At 48.1% G+C, this 15,606-nt stretch overlaps 1 protein-coding gene across 2 annotated transcripts in view; it reads left to right on the top strand.

Moving 5' to 3' along the window:
- Positions 1-6,296: 6,296 nt before the first annotated feature.
- ZNF609 (zinc finger protein 609) overlaps positions 6,297-15,606 on the top strand; it is a 113,565-nt gene continuing 104,255 nt past the window's right edge. The window contains exon 1 of one of the 2 annotated variants that reach the window (XM_039492270.1): positions 6,297-6,523. The gene's annotated coding sequence lies outside the window, so the exon portion shown is untranslated. Of the gene's footprint in view, positions 6,524-12,618; positions 13,723-15,606 lie in introns of those variants that run through there. The other variant, XM_039492271.1, reaches the window with a different exon arrangement.

Below are 15,606 nucleotides of genomic sequence, written 5' to 3'. Positions count from 1 at the left end.
TAAGGGACTTTACCCCCTGTGAGCACACCTCCTAGTGGCCACATCTAGGATGAGCTTCTTTCAGGCCTGAAACCCTCTTCGGGCTGTCCCCCTTCACTCTCCAGGACCCTCAGTGCTCCAGCCAGGTTGATCTACAATCCTCCTCCTCTGGGGTATCAGAACCCCACTGGATCCATTGTCCACATGCTGTTCCAGACAGTTTTCTTGGCCAAGTCCAGATCCTGCACCACTTTCCCAGTGGCTGGTAGGGAACCCGGGCCTGCCCACTACTGCAGGTTCCAGCCCAGGACCCTGTGTCCAGCAACTGTGGACTGCTTGCTCCTGGACTCATTCCTATTTCCTTTCTCTATCTTCTGCACCCTGGGTTTAGTGGCCCAAATGCCTTCCTCCCATGGACTAACTGTAGACTACCTTCCTTCTTTGACTCCTTCCAAACGCTGTAACCCCCCAACAAACCTCCCTCCTCCCAGGGAGTGACTGCAGGATACTTCCCCTGCAGCTCCTTCCTTTCTTTGCCAGTCATTTTATGGCACAGCAGCCTCAGCATGTGAGGCTATGACCACCACTTGCCACACTTATCACATAAGCAACAAAATCTATATTCTCTCACCCAGCCATGTATCCTTCAAAAAGCGCACTAATGCTTTCTTAATGCTACCCCACTTCCCTGGTGCTCTCACCAACCCTTTCAGACACTGTCCTTTCACCTTGAGTAGTCTCAGTTCTTCATAAACAGTCCTTCTTTCTGTGTTGTAATTCTCCCTGCATTGCAACAGCAGATGCTCAACTGCTTCTTGGATTTGCATGTATATCACAACCCATATTTGTGCTTGTTTAGTAAATACTAGTTACCATTCAGGTCACAGTGACCTGTTAGCCCTCTAAATAGAGTTACTTAACTTCTTCTATTAAGTGTGACACTATCCTCAAGTGTAAGACATTTCATAGACTCTTTGTCCTTTTTTCTCTTTGGTCCATAGTTCTTGCCATTCCATCTTATGTTCTCTCTCAACCAAGCTCTTGAAGTCCTATTTACTTGGTGGGATCTTTATAGCAACTTCCTCATTTTTAAGGCTTTTTTTTTTTGGCTGATTTATCTGCCATTTCATTGCCCAGTATCCCAACATGCACCAGAATCCACACTATTACTATATGTATACCTAATTGTACTACACCTCTACCCCGACATAACGCTGTCCTCGGGAGCCAAAAAATCTTACCGCGTTATAGGTGAAACTGCGTTATATTGAACTTGCTTTGAACTTGCCGGAGTGCACAGCCCCCCCCGGAGCGCTGCTTTACTGCGTTATATCCAAATTCATGTTATATCAGGTCACGTTATATCGGGGTAGAGGTGTATCTCTGCAGTTAACTACTATATTTCATTGACTAAGTCATTCCTGCTTTCTGAGGTGCCCTTTATCATTATACCCGATAAAGAGTCATAGGATGGCAGTCATAGTTGGGCATACATTCCTTATGCAGGTCAATGCCAACAATATACCCATCAAGTCAGCTGTCATAATGGCCACACAACCAGACAGTTTCATAGATCTCTTAATTCCAGATAGAGAGATATGAAAGGCCAGTCCCACTCTACCTGTGTTTGCCTTGCTAGAGCTGTCAGTAGAGATTTGGCAATGCTGGCCCCATTTGTCATTTATAAACTCATAAATCTTAGTTGTCATGTTTGATGGCCCTGCTCTTCCCTTTGTTTTATTGTATAATGCCAAATCCACAACCAGAGAGACAATCATCCAGCTAGAGTTTCATTGCCCCTGACTAAGGATTTTAATTTCTTTCCTTTCTACCCAAGTCTTTTACCCAGCTTCTGGTAGCCCCCTTCTGGTCTTAGCTTCATCCCTTTATACAGACCCAACCTGCTCTACTCAGCTGAACTTCTTCTTTCATTAGGCTGTATTGATCCTTGGCTCTCCTCCAGGTGTGCCATATAAGGTTAATTGATGGATTTTAACCTGCTCTGCCTTGTGTGGGGGTGGACATGGCATCATAGTAACCCACAAGGAAGCATATACTGGGGTGAGGTAGTTGTATGCTGCTGAGCAGGGCCTCACAGATACTCTGGTATCCCTGTGCAACAGGTGGCTTGGGAGCCTGCCACTAGACTCTGTGCTCTGGAACTTCCTCTCTCCTGGTGCCAGGATTCCCAATCCATGGGCAGGCCACACCTCTTCCCTGTGCTGTGTGATGATCATGCTGGCTCCATGATTGGAGTTTTCACTCTATGTATGTGGCTAATGTATTCGGAATGGCCATACTTGTTCAGATGAGGGTCCATGGAGTCTGGTGTTCTGGTCTCTGACAGCATCCAATACCAGCTGCTCCTGGGAAAGGTGTCAGAATCCTTGTAATGCGTAATCCACTCAGAGAGAAAAAGCTACTAACCCCTTCAGCCTCTAGTTGGCTTAGGCCCTAAACAGGAAGGTTTATATCCCTTATAATGTTTGATCCAAGCCAAACTCTATGTCTAATCTGGTTTTGATCTTGCCAAGCTCTTTGCCTTACTGTGGCAGCAAGTTCCACAGGTTAATTGTGTTGTGTAAAAGTGTCTTTCCCCTTAACAGTCTTAAATTTTTGCCTGTTCACTTCATTGAATTTATCTTAGTTCTTGTATTATGAAAAAAGATAAATGGAAGTGCCCTGTTTGCCTTCTCTAGTTATTATTTTATAGGCAACTATAATGTCACTTCTTATTTATCTTCTCAAAATAGTCCTAATCTTTCTGCTTTTTTCAAATAGGGGAAGTCTTTTCATGTGTCATCAATATAATAGAATCTCAGGGTTGGAAGGGACCTCAGGAGGTCATCTAGTCCAGCCCCCTGCTCAAAGCAGGACCAATCTCCAGACAGATTTTTGCCCCAGATCCCTAAATGGTCTTCTCAAGAATTGAGCTCACAACCCTGGGTTTAGCAGGCTAATGCACAAACCAGTGAGCGATCCTGCCCAAGCTCTTTACATGTTTGCCATATTTATAATTTTTGAGATGGGGTGAGCAGAACTGAAAATTAGTACATGCCATCAAATTACATTAACAGGTTTTCAGGCCAGAAGGGATCATTATAACCATCTAATCTGGCATCTTGCATGAGGCAGCCAGAGTGTAAGGTGATGAGTCACTCCTGTGCTAGGCTACAGCCAATCCACAAGACAGGAACTGGTCTGGTGATTTTCAGGGCTGGTATTTAAGCCTCACAGGAGTAGCTCACTTTGCTTGATGTAATTCTAGCTTTGGGAACTCTATCTAGCCTGATAGTGGCAACAGATGCCCCAAGCCCGTGCCCATGCCCTGTTCCTCATCTTAGTCCTGTTCCAGCCTTGCTCTCACTCAGGCCTCATCCAACCCTGCTCTGGACTCCTGTGCTGATCACCAGGACCAGCTGGCATGGCTCTGATCATTAGGCATGGCGATCCCTTTTATGATTTCTGACACAGAGAATGTCATCCACTAATTCCTGCAGCAAGACAAATAATCTGTGGTTGAACTAGATCACGTGTTTCAGAAAGACTACCAGTTTTGAGGGAGACAATGTGGCCTAGTAACTAGAGAATTGAAGTTGGACATAGGAGACCTGGGTGTTATTCCTGGATCTGCTGTTGAGGTACTTTGGACAAGTCACTTCAACTCTCCGTGCCTCAGTTTCCCCATCTGTAAAATGATACTGACTTCCTTTGTTATGCACTTTGAGATATATGGATAAAAATTCGTATATATTATTTGATGTAGTAAATTTTCCATCACTTGAAATCTTTACATCACCACTACATTCCTAGATAATGTATAATCTGCTCAAATGCTTAATTACTCTCACTGCTAAAAATGTGCATTGTATTTCCAGTTTGAATTTTTGGGGGATAAATTGTGAAGGGCTTCAAAAGCAAGGGCCAAACTGGAAAACAACATGAAGTAGGAGTGACACAGTCAAGGTGATGGACCAGAAAGAGGACCTTGGTGGTAGCATTTAGAATGAACTCTAGGAGGGTGAACTGGGAGTACTTAGATGAGTCTAGAACAAGGAGCTGTAATACCCAAGATGATCAGAGCTTGGCCAAGGATTTTGGCAGAATGGGCACAGAGGAAAGGTTGGATCTTGGTGATGATATGCTGGAAGAAGCAGCATGGTTTAAACATGGCCTGGGTGCATGAGTCAAAAGAAATGGATGAGTCAAAGATGAAGCCAAGACTACAGGCCTGAGTGACATGGAGGATGGTGGATGACACAGAGAATGGGTGGGTTTAGAGGAAGATCAGGAGATTGGTTCTGGCCATGTTAAGTTTCAGTGGGTGACTGGATATTCATGTGGAAAAGACATAAGAACAAGAGCAGGCCATAGTGGGTCAGACCAAAGGTCCATCTAGCTCAGTACAGTGGCCAGTGCCAGGTGCCCCAGAAGGAATGAATAGAACAGGTAATCATCAAGTGATCCATTCCAAGCTTCTGGCAAACAGAGGCTAGGGACACCATCCCTGCCCATCCTGGTTAATAAATATTGATGCACCTATCTTTCATGAATTTATTTAGTTCTTTTTTGAACCCTGTTATAATCTTGGCCTTTGCAACATCCTCTGGAAAACAGTTCCACAGGTTGACTGTGTGTTGTGTGAAGAAATACTTCCTTTTGTTTGTTTTATATCTGCTGCCTATTAATTTCATTGGGTGACCTAGTCCTTGTGCTATGAGAAGGAGACAGACCATGATTTTGGTTTGGATGAAGGGAGGCAGGTCCTGAGTAGTGATTTGTGAATCACCTGCATACAGATGGCTTTGTTCTTCTTTGTTCTCTCTTGTAATCAGTTTACAATCTGTGACAGAACTACACCGCTTCCCCCAGGACTACTTAATTTCCTTAATAGCCTCTTCTGAGGAACTCTATCAGAAGCTTTTTGAAAGTCCAAACAAGATCCACTAACTCTTCTGCATCCTCTGCTTTGTTGAGTCCTTCACCAAATTCTAATGGACTGGAGATGCTGATTTCCTTCAGAGAACTTCTTGTTGTTTATGTCTTTACCTTACCTGCTCTTAACATTTCCATCTCACAGTTTACCTATTTATCTACTATGAACCTCCTAACAGTAGTCTCAGAGTGCCTCACAAGTCTTAATGGATGTTAGCCTTACGCTTCCCTTGCAGGGAGGGAGGAAATGTTATCCCTGTTTTATGGATGGGGAATGCACGCACAGTGTAGATTAAGGGCAGGTCTATACTAGAATTGTTACAGTGGCGCTGCTGTAGTGGTGCTAATGGAGAGAGCTCTCCTGTTGGCATGATTACTCCACCTTCCCAAATAGCTCTGATGCTCTCCTGCCATTATAGCACTATCCACACAGGCACTTAGGTCGGTGTAATATATGTAACTCAGGATGGTGGCTTTTCCACACTCCCGATTGACTTAAGTTATATGGAAGTAAGAGCTAGGGTAGACCTGCCCTAAGTAACTTGCTCCAGATCACATAAGAACTGTGAGGCTAAATTGGGACTTGAATGTGGGTCTCTTGGCTTGCCTTTCCCACCAGACCAGCTTTCCCATCCTGCTATAGTTTTTTTTTTGGCTTAGTCTGAATCAGTGGTGTAGGTAGGAGTGGAAATTTGGATAGGCCATGACTTTCGGGTGGACAGGCAATGCCAGACTGTGCTAGCTCAGCTTTTCCCCTGACACCACACCCTCTTCCTAGCCCTGGTGCCCCCAGACATAGGGCTTTACCTGCCAAGCGGGGCATGCACACAGGGTGGCTCAGAAAATGGCAAGGCAGAGCTGCCAGAGCATAGCTTTTTGAAGGGCGGGTGCATAGCTCCCGCCTGGATTTCAGTGTCCGAGTGACACTCCAGACTGCTCGGGCAGCACTACACCCTGCTCAGATTTGGGTGGGCCTGGATGCTAAGTGCCCACCGGTGGCTATGCCCCTGGTCTGGATTTCCCTTTCCAGCTCAGCAGTGGTGTCCCCCATGTCTGTGTGGACGCTCTGGTGCCCTTCCTGCTGAGGTTCATGCTCATCAGAGGGTTTGGCTCCATGTGCTCTGGGTTTCCCTCTGTCCTGTGGAATCCCGATCTCTGGGGCGGATCCCAGTCTGGGTCCGTGTTCCGGGTTTCTCCCTGGGGCTCCTCGTCCTAGTCCTGTCTCCCTGCTCCCCGCCTGGGCCCTAAGGCTGGACCCCGCGACTCCGGCGGTCTGTGTGCAGGGGGGGTCCCGGCTGCAGGTTTTCCCCGCCTGATGGTGGTGGCGGCGGCTCCGCGAGCCGGGTTTTCTCTCCGCCCGGCTCAGTGAGTCACGGCGGCTCCGGATCCGGGTTCCGCGCTCCGGGTCCCCCGCCCGGTGCGCGCTGAGCCGAGCCCGGAGCGCGGTGGCCGCTGAGAGCCCCCGGCCGGAGGCGCGGAGCGGCCTGCACTGAGCGCGGCAAGGCGCGGCGGGATGGCGGCGGCCCCGGGCCCGTAGCCGGCGGCGCTGGGAGCCCGGCGGCTCCATGGAGGAGACTTAGTGGAGCGCCCGGGACGGGACCGCAGCCGGGTGAGTCCGGGATCGGCCGCGGGGCCTGGCGGGGAGGGCTCCCGGGCGAGACCCCCAGTGAGTCGGTGGGGGCGGCGGCCCGGAGCGTGACCCCTCCCCGCGGTGAGTCGGTGGGGGCGGCGGCCCGGGAGCGTGACCCCCACCCCCCGCGGTGAGTCGGAGGGGGGGGCGGCCCGGGAGCGTGACCCCCACCCCCCCCGGGGAGTCGGAGGGGGGGGCGGCCCGGGAGCGTGACCCCCTCCTCGCGGTGAGTCGGAGGGGGCGGCGGCCGGAGCGTGACCCCTCCCCGCGGTGAGTCGGAGGGGGCGGCCTGGGAGCGTGACCCCCTCCCCCCGCGGTGAGTCGGAGGGGGGGGCGGCCCGGGAGTGTGATCCCCTCCCCCGGTGAGTCGGTGGAGGGGGAGTCCTTCCCTGCCCCCGGAATATGTCCTCCTGGAAGCGGTGGGGGGGTAGAGGGGGCTTAGGATCTCTCTCTCCTTGTGTCTGTTGTTGCTTGCAGGGCTCAGTGTGTTGGTGGCTGGGCTGGGGGCACCAGGGCCTGCGGGCTCACGGGGGTGTGCTGGTCAGGGGGGTGTAATGGGGTGCTAGGGTCTGAGGGGTCACAGAGGTGGGTGACATGGGGCAGGGTTAGTGCCAAGGTGGGGAAGGGAGTGGGGGGCAGGACCAGGGCAAACAGGGACGTGGCACAAGGACAGATCTTTAGATAGAGACTGGGTGCTGTGTCCTGGCTGGATATGAGGCATGGGATGTTAAGCACCAAGTGTTAAGCATGTGGTTGCTTGGGCGGGAGAGGGTGCTGGAGCAGGTGGTTTAAGGAAACCGGGTAGGGAAGGGATGAGGGTAAAGGGCAGACACAAGTTGCAGATTGGTTGGGAGAGTGATCTCAAATCCCAGCACTCAGGCCTCAGCAGAGTTAGTGTTCTCTTCCTCCCCCGTGTCCTTCACCCCAATCCTCATGCTGCCAGGAATTAAGAACTTGGGGAAACAAGTGAAGTGTCTCTTGGGGAGGTTTGTGGTGTTCTCTGCCAGGCTGCCTCCTGGCAGGCTCCTTCCTAGCCTCCGGGCATTGTGCTGGCACCGCGGCTTTCTCCATTTCCTTTATTTGCAATGTGGGTTCGATCACTGTGCTTTCTGATGACTGATTTCCTTCTCTCCCTTTGGGCCTGTGCCTGACAAGGAGGAAGAACATCTGACCCGTGTGTGTGTTGTAGGGTTGTGTGAGAAAGAGACAGGCAGCAGCCCACAGCAGTTTCACGTCCCCAGCGTTCGGCTTGCAGAGGGGAAAAGGACAGAGCCCTTCTGGGGGATTTTCTCAGCACAGATCACAGAGAATTAAATCCTCCAAGAGACTTTTCACTGAAATGCAAACAGTCAATGTGGGAAGAAATCTTGCCTCTCTGAACACTGTTTCTCATGGGCGCCAGAGGCAGCGGCATCTGTGGGTCACAATCCTAGGCAAGGCACTTCAGATCACCTTAATTAAAGGCGGGTTTGACTGCGTTCCTTGATCCTCTGCTAGGCTGTTCAGAGAAGTGCTAGTATCTATCCTTGGAGCCCTCGTGCTGTTGTTCTGAAGCCTGCCACCTCCTGCTGGGCCACAGGATCAGCTTGCCCTGCATGTCCTCCATCTGGAAGGGGGCAGGGGAATGCTGTGAGTGGTAGGTGCCTAGAATTGGACTGAGAGGATGAATCTGTTTGATTTCAGTTGTCTTCTCTCTTTTTCTGGAATGGGACAGGGCCCCGAAGGGAGTGTGGTTCCTGGCCAGAGGAGGAGTTGGGATTGGGATGTAACTTGTGCAAGGTTTATCTCTGCTGTTCTGGGGCTTGCTCCCCAAGCGGGGGATATTTTCATTCCTTGATTGCAGGAGAAATGGCAAATGTCTCTGGGTGACACCAGTTTGGACTAAGGTGAGGAACAAACTGGCTGTGCTGGGAGCCCACAGTAATTGGTCTGATTTTATCTGAGTGAAGCAGAAGGGTGAGAACTGCTGCTCCAGAGATAAAGCCGCTCTCTCTTGCCTGCCCATTGTATACACAGGGAAGGTCACGGGTTCAAGTCTTGTCTGTGAGACTTGGCTCTGCTCCGTCTGGGAAGCCTCCTAGCAGGCCATTTTGTTGCCGTACCAGGCAGACCATTACCACTGGATGGGAGGTTGTACACAGATTTTTTTTTTTTTTTTTTTTGCAAGGGACAATGAACATCTCATGGGCACATTTCTTCTCTCCCCCCCCACCCCCCCAAAGAGTAAGGATGCCAGCTCCTGTGCTGAATCATCTGCTCTGCACAGCTGGCCATTGTGTGGCCAGCCCTGCAATGGGAACAGAGCACTGTGGGGAACAGGAGATTCCCTTCCATAGTCTTGCCTGTCTGGATATATTTACGTAAACCTGTTTCCATGCTCTGTGCAGTGACTCTGGCACAGGGTTATTCTGCATGTTCTCTTTGTTGGCTCACAGTGCTTGGAAAATCCAATCCCCTTATTTATTGATTAGCTTCCTTATAGTGTGATTTACAAGCAAAATGTTACCTGCTTCGGAATGAGAGTATTTTCATAAAAGTAATGCTTCAACATTTTCTCCCCCCTTCCATCCTCAGACATTCATTTGCCTCCCAAAATCTCTGTGGTTGGGTATAAGATGTGGGAAGTGACCCATGTACATCCTTGAAATACTGCCACCTCTGGGGTGGGAAATGACAGCTGTTTAGGATTGCACAACATTGCTTTCCAACAGTTTAGGACAAGAATGCTGCATCAGTTAAAACCACCAGAGGAAATCAGCAGACAGGCTGTAATGACCTTAACTGGAGTTTAGCCAGGACACATTGGGAATATCCCAAGCTGGATACTTTCTGTTGTTTGTTTGCATCTTGGATACACATCTTTATGTGACTGTTATTTGAACTGCTCCTTATTCAGTCTTACATGCTATATGTATGAGCATGCATAGACATGTCTATCTTACACATGTGCACCTTCGTATTGCTGTTCCATTCATTTAGGAAATAAACACTGCTCTTTGCAGGCAGTGTCATGGGGTGGGGCCTGTGCTGCTGTTTGGATTAATGTCCCAGCAAGGGCAGTAGCAGTTGTGAATATAGCAAAAGGAATCGCTCCTCTAGTGGGATCATGGGGTAGCAGGTCCTCTCAGGCTTCTCCCAGCCTGAATATTAGATATGTGGGTGATGCACTCATTTTCCTATACTTCCTGGCTCCTGGGAGAAACCCACTCTGTCTTTGATGTATTTATTGCTCTTCAATCATTAATCTACCTAAAAATAAGTTTTTTTACGAAAGAATAGGCAGAAATAGCTAGTAGTGAAGTATAAACAGCCAGTAGTCTAGCCTAAGAAATCCCACTGCGTGAGAGGCACCAGGTAGGCAACAAAGTGAATGCAATAAATGAACTTTGAGAGGTAAGGGCCAGTGTTCATTAAGTATCAGAGGGGTAGCCGTGTTAGTCTGGTTCTGTAGAAGCAGCAAAGAATCCTGTGGCACCTTATAGACTAACAGAAGTTTTGCAGCATGAGCTTTCGTGGGTGAATACCCACTTCTTCGGATCAGGATTCTTTAGTGTTCATTAAGAATCTGATTTATTCTCTCTCTGTGCGTCTCTCTTCAGGGTGAGGAGTGATAACATATTGGAGTATGCTGTCCAACCAGTACACTGGAAATTTTAATGGGACGCTGTTGAGATAGGTCAAATTTAATTTGGCCCAGCTTTCCCCAAGAATATGTTTGCAGTGTCCAAGTTGCTTTTGACCACATTCTCTACATGCTGCAGTGCTGTTTTCCCTTTTAGTACCCCCTCCCTCCTGAAAACCTACCACTAAGGCAATACATACTTATGGGCAACCCTGCAATAACTGAGCTCTCTTGTTGGGCTGGTGTGGAGTCGTATGTTGTGTTACTCATTGATGAGTGATGCAGGCGTGACAGCTAAAAATGGGATTCTTTCCCTATGTGTATAGTGGAGACAGGTCTCCTGGGGTGATCTGAGGCTGTAGTTGTGTGTGTAACTGTGATACGCACCCATCGTTCATTGGCTTTGGACTGCCCACTGTGCTTCTGAGCAAATGTTCATCAGGGAACCAGACAGAGCTGAGCCAATTTATGTCTCCTTTGACCTTGCACTTCGGCAGACTTGAGCCAGGATTTCTGTAAATTCTTCAGGGCAGGGACTATGTCTCATTGTGTGTTTGCACAGTGCCTAGCACAATGGCTCTCTGATGCTGATTGGGGCCTCTGGGCACTAGTGTAATAGGAATATTAAATACACTGTATTAAGTCTCTTTGTCTCTCTGCTACTGAGTGTTATGTAAATAGGATGGTATTTATGGTTCCAGGTGCACTGTTTCTGGGATGCAACACATGGAGTGTGTGCACAGTTGCATCCTTTAAGGCTTTTATGCCCCCGTCCTCATTGTGGTTGGATTATCTGGCATTAGAAACAGCCCTGCCCAGAGAAAATTGTGGGCACATGTTTACACTGTGCAGATCACATGCCTGTTCAGTGACAAAGGGAGGTGAGGCCTGCTGGTGAGGGTTTCGCTGGGAGCAATTGCTTGTACACACAGAAACACCCGCTTTGGCTGACCTGCAGAGCGGCGGTGCCAGAGGCCTGGGGCAGAGCAAGGTGAATGCTTGGCTGCAGTGGCGTGTATTCCGCTGAAATCCTTACACAGAAAATCTTTGTGTGGCTGTTGTCCCTAGTTTGGCTGATCAGTGTTTCCTTTGTAAATTTGTAGATTACATGGGAACTCCCAGGTCAAGGGGAGATTTCAGGCATCTCTTTGGGGATTCACTGGAAGATATGGACCGATGTTTTCCTAACCTTTGATCCATTCCTCCGCTTCCGTGTTTAGTGCCCCTAAGAGCTTGTTCCTATAAATGCAGCCAAGTTCCCATCTACTGCTCTCCTCTTATTCCCACAGATGCATGCAGGGTCAGGAGCCCTGGCTCCCACTCTTGTGCCTTTACCACCAGGCCATCGTTGTAATGTATAGCCTTCCTGTTTTACTGATACGTTTATGCACATTTAATGTAGATATCTAAGTATCATGCTGCTTGCATGTCTAGAAAGGAGTACACATTGCAAAACCTAAAGCAGTGTTAAGGTTTCAGATCTGAACACACAGGAGCCAGGAAGTTCAGTTGCCAAAGGCAAAGTTAACTCAGCTGCATGCATGTACTATATATTATGTTCTGCACCCAAGTCTAAGCAATAGTTGAAAATAGTATATGTGAATGAGTCAAGGTTCATGCCTGAGAATCTTGACTTTTGTGTTTTAAATTGGTAAGTTTTTTTGCATTTTATTTCCTTCTTTTATTTGGGGGGAGCAACTGCAAAGGACTCTCTTTGTGCCTTCCCTGCACACAGCAGCAGATGTGGAATGATTTTGCAACATCAGATGTTAAATACAACCCCTGGTGTACATTACTTCTATCTGGGTCAATACACCTGTGCTGTTAAGTGGCTGGAAACTTTTTATACAGTGCTTTTGTCACCTCTAACTTTGTAATTTAGTTATTTTGTCTTTGTGTGCACACGGCAATGTGATTCTTACTGAAAACTGACCACTTGTGCCGCATGAGTTTGTGTAATGTGTTTTATCTTTTTTGTTTTTAAAAATGAGATATTATCCTGCTCGGTTAATTTAGGACTATGGAAGGATTTTATGCAAAACTACCTCAGAATCTTATTTCTGTGATGAGACAAAAAGAATAGGCAGTTTTAGTCTTACAAGAACAGTCCTTTGCGAACTTTCAAATGAATGAAAATGGGGCATTACATAGTGCTACTGTGAATACCGCTGTAGAGTAGAACTTTGCTAATCTGCACAAGAATTGTTGGTCTCTCCCCAAAGATTTAGTAGCAAATGCTGTAGTGAGATTTCTTGTTAGCAAGATTTCATTATTTTTGCAAAACCTAACATAGAACCTTTCCTAGCATTTGCAGTATCACCACGAGTAATTAAAATGGAACTACAGCTAACAAAATAAATGAGCAAAGTACATTTCAATGCATTATTCTTTCTTTTTATTGTATTCCTTTATGTACTTGCTAATTCACAAAATTGTGTAATTTTCAATGGGTCATTAGTGTGAATTAGCCAGGGTCTGATGTATATCATGGGTTTTCAAATGTGCTTTATTAATCTATAAAATACACCTATTTATTATCCCTCCCTAAAAAAATTGCTGAAGGGGTTTTGTCGTCTAGTATTCCCTGCACTCGGATTTGTTCCTGCATGTCCGTAGACCTTGCCTTGCAGTCTGATTGGCCTCTCCCAAACTGCTCCTGGGCTGACGCTTGACAGCAAGAGAGATCATGAGTGCAGGTAATATACATTCTACTCCTGTAGGTGAAGCCCTTGCTAGCTTTAGCCAAGGTGCACTAATTGGTTATTGAATGAGGGGAATTAAGGGCATTAATAGATGAAGTGGCAGTCCCTTCATTTTTGGAATCAGAGACATTTTCCTCTTCTGCTAAAGCATTTGAGGCTGCCAGTGCCGTGCATTTGTGGTCTCCCTAAGGAGGCCTAGAATTCTGCATGTCTGCTAGATTGAAAGGCCTGTGAGCAAGACAGGCAGACAGGCAATCCTGTGACCTATTGGGAGGGGCAGGCCATCAGGGCAGTGAAGAGGTCACTCCCAGGGCAGTCTGGGGCTCTTTGCGCGGCACTGTACCTGGCCTATGCTACTTGACTCCCGGATGTTGGGATCAAAGCAGAATCGTGGCTGGAAGCCATTGCTTTGCCGGTCACATGACTCATTTAGATCAATCTAGTTATTTTCCCTGAATTTGGTGATGAGCTTTTGACGTTAGAAACAAACTTCCCCTGTCATGTTTCCCTTCCCGCCAGTCGGTGTTGTGAGCGCCAGTGCTGACTCCAGGCTGCTTTCTCCCTGAATGTGGTGCTCACTGAGGCATGCTTGCTTTATCCTTGGCCCTCCCTTCCCCCACCCCCGCTGGAGTCATCTGCTTAGGGAACAACTCCACTAGCCACTTGGAAACACTCTAATTACTGCAGCTATTATAATCACTGCCCAGATCCACCTCCCCCACCCCTTCTGTCTTCCTTCCCCCTCCTCTCCCTCAGGCAGCAGGAGCTGAACTGGAATCTCAGAGCACAGCCAGCTTGAAGCAAGCCCTAGATCCTGCCAAGGCGACTGGAGCTGACAAGGCTGGTTTTTCATGGTAATCTTGCTATTTGCCTGAAGAATCCCATAAATTAAAGGTGGGAAGAGCCTATTTGGTTACACCCAGTTCATCCCCTCCCTGCTCCAATACCAGCCAGGGCAAAGTTAAACTGTAAAGTATGTGAATCCTTAAATTATGGTATTTGTTTGTCCAGATGGCATTAGATGAACAGGGAAAAACTGAAGCGCTCTTTCTCCCAGTACGTTGCCAGCTTCAGCACTGTCACTTGTGCCCACTGGCTTCATGTGGCCTTTTATTATCTCTCTGGAGCTTTTGTTTTCCCCATCCACTTTCTTGGGATTATGGGGATCCCCTCTTATCCCATTTTTCACACTTCTCTTTCTCATTGGCTGGTGACTCTTTCAAACAGTACAAGTAGATTGATTTTAAATCAGTGTAGTTACACCAGTTCAGTTTTTCTAACAGACGTTCTGTGTGTGAGAGAGAATGAAAAGCGAGTCTTGTCCCATATGTGCCTATCAAAAACTTCACTGATACACAACTGCCCGGTGCCAGTTGAATGAATTTGCCCAAATTTGGCTTGTTTTTTAGGTGTCGTTCAGGCTGAGTCCATAATGCAGCTCTTAACAGTGGCTTTGTAACCAGGTAGAGGGCATTTGAGCTAAAAATATGTTACAGACAGCTTAGCGAGCAGGTTTTCATGACACCACGGTACAACGCCTGAACCCTGTCTACACTAGTGCATCTGCACTATTGCTGGCAGTTACGGTAATATGGGTACTAACTTTTCTAGTATAGAGTCAGTCCCTGTAACTGGTTACAAGTTAACATTGTTTAGTTTGTGTTCACATAGCAGCTTTTATGCCATCATAGCTGCATGTGTGTGTCTGCACCTACCACGCTCTCTAACTCTCCTTCTATCAGTGTGTGTTGGGAAAACCTGGGCAGCCATCCCATTGTGGTTGGGCAGAGGATAGAGTACTTGGAGGGGGCGCACACAAAGTACCCCGGGGGCTATCCTAGTGGTTCTCAACCAGGGGTCCAGGGCCCCCTTGCTGCGAGCAGCTTTCAGGGCATCCGCCAGAATAAACCAGAGAGCAGGGCTGACGTTAGACTCGCTGGGGCCCAGGGCAGAAAGCTGAAGCCCGAGCCCCACCGCCCGAGGCAGAAAGCCAAAGCCTGAGCAACTTAGCTTCGCGGAGCCCCTCGTAGCATGGGGCCCTGAGCAATTGCCCTGTTTCCTACCCCCTAGCACTGAACCTGACTTTTCATCTATTGGATATGCAGAAAACCAGTTGTTGTGGCACAAGTGGGCCATGAAATGTTTATAGCGTGTTGGGGCTGGGGGAGCTCAGAAAAAAAGTTGAGAACCTCTGTGCTGCCCCATTGTACTTGAATGGGGATAGAGTGCTCAGAGGGCGGCCACGCAGAGCAGCAGGTGGGCAGTGCACTTGGGGGTATTTTCCTGGTTCTTTTTGTTAGAAAGGAGGACCAGCCAAATGAGGTACAGAGGACAGGCATGGTAAGAGGACACTGGTCTACAGGGAAAACCAGAGTAACAGCCTAGGCTCTGGCTAGGGCTGCCATGACGACTGACAAGGTGTTAGCAATCAGGTGTGCAGACACAATATTTAGAGTACAGCCATGGTAAAAGTTCATAGTGTGGGTTGGGTGTTGGATTTAAGAACCAAGCCCTGTGGGAAGGAAACTGGCTCAGTAGTTCTGCACCCTGAAAACCTCTTTCTCCATGGTCATTGGGCTGCTCTGTGGGGTTTCTTTGTTTGAGCTAAGGCCTAGAGGCATTGCAGGGGGTCGTGGGGGCAGGGGAAGTTTGTGTTTTAGCTTAATTGCAGCTTTGGGGGTTTGAACCTCAGGGCTACTCTTAAAATGCTTTACCATGATAAACTGGCAGGGACTTAA

Source organism: Mauremys reevesii, linkage group 10 (genome assembly GCF_016161935.1).
Source record: "Mauremys reevesii isolate NIE-2019 linkage group 10, ASM1616193v1, whole genome shotgun sequence".
In the NCBI taxonomy this organism is placed as follows: domain Eukaryota; kingdom Metazoa; phylum Chordata; order Testudines; family Geoemydidae; genus Mauremys; species Mauremys reevesii.
Note: the sequence above shows the minus strand (reverse complement) of the source record. Positions and strands in the feature narration are given on the sequence as shown.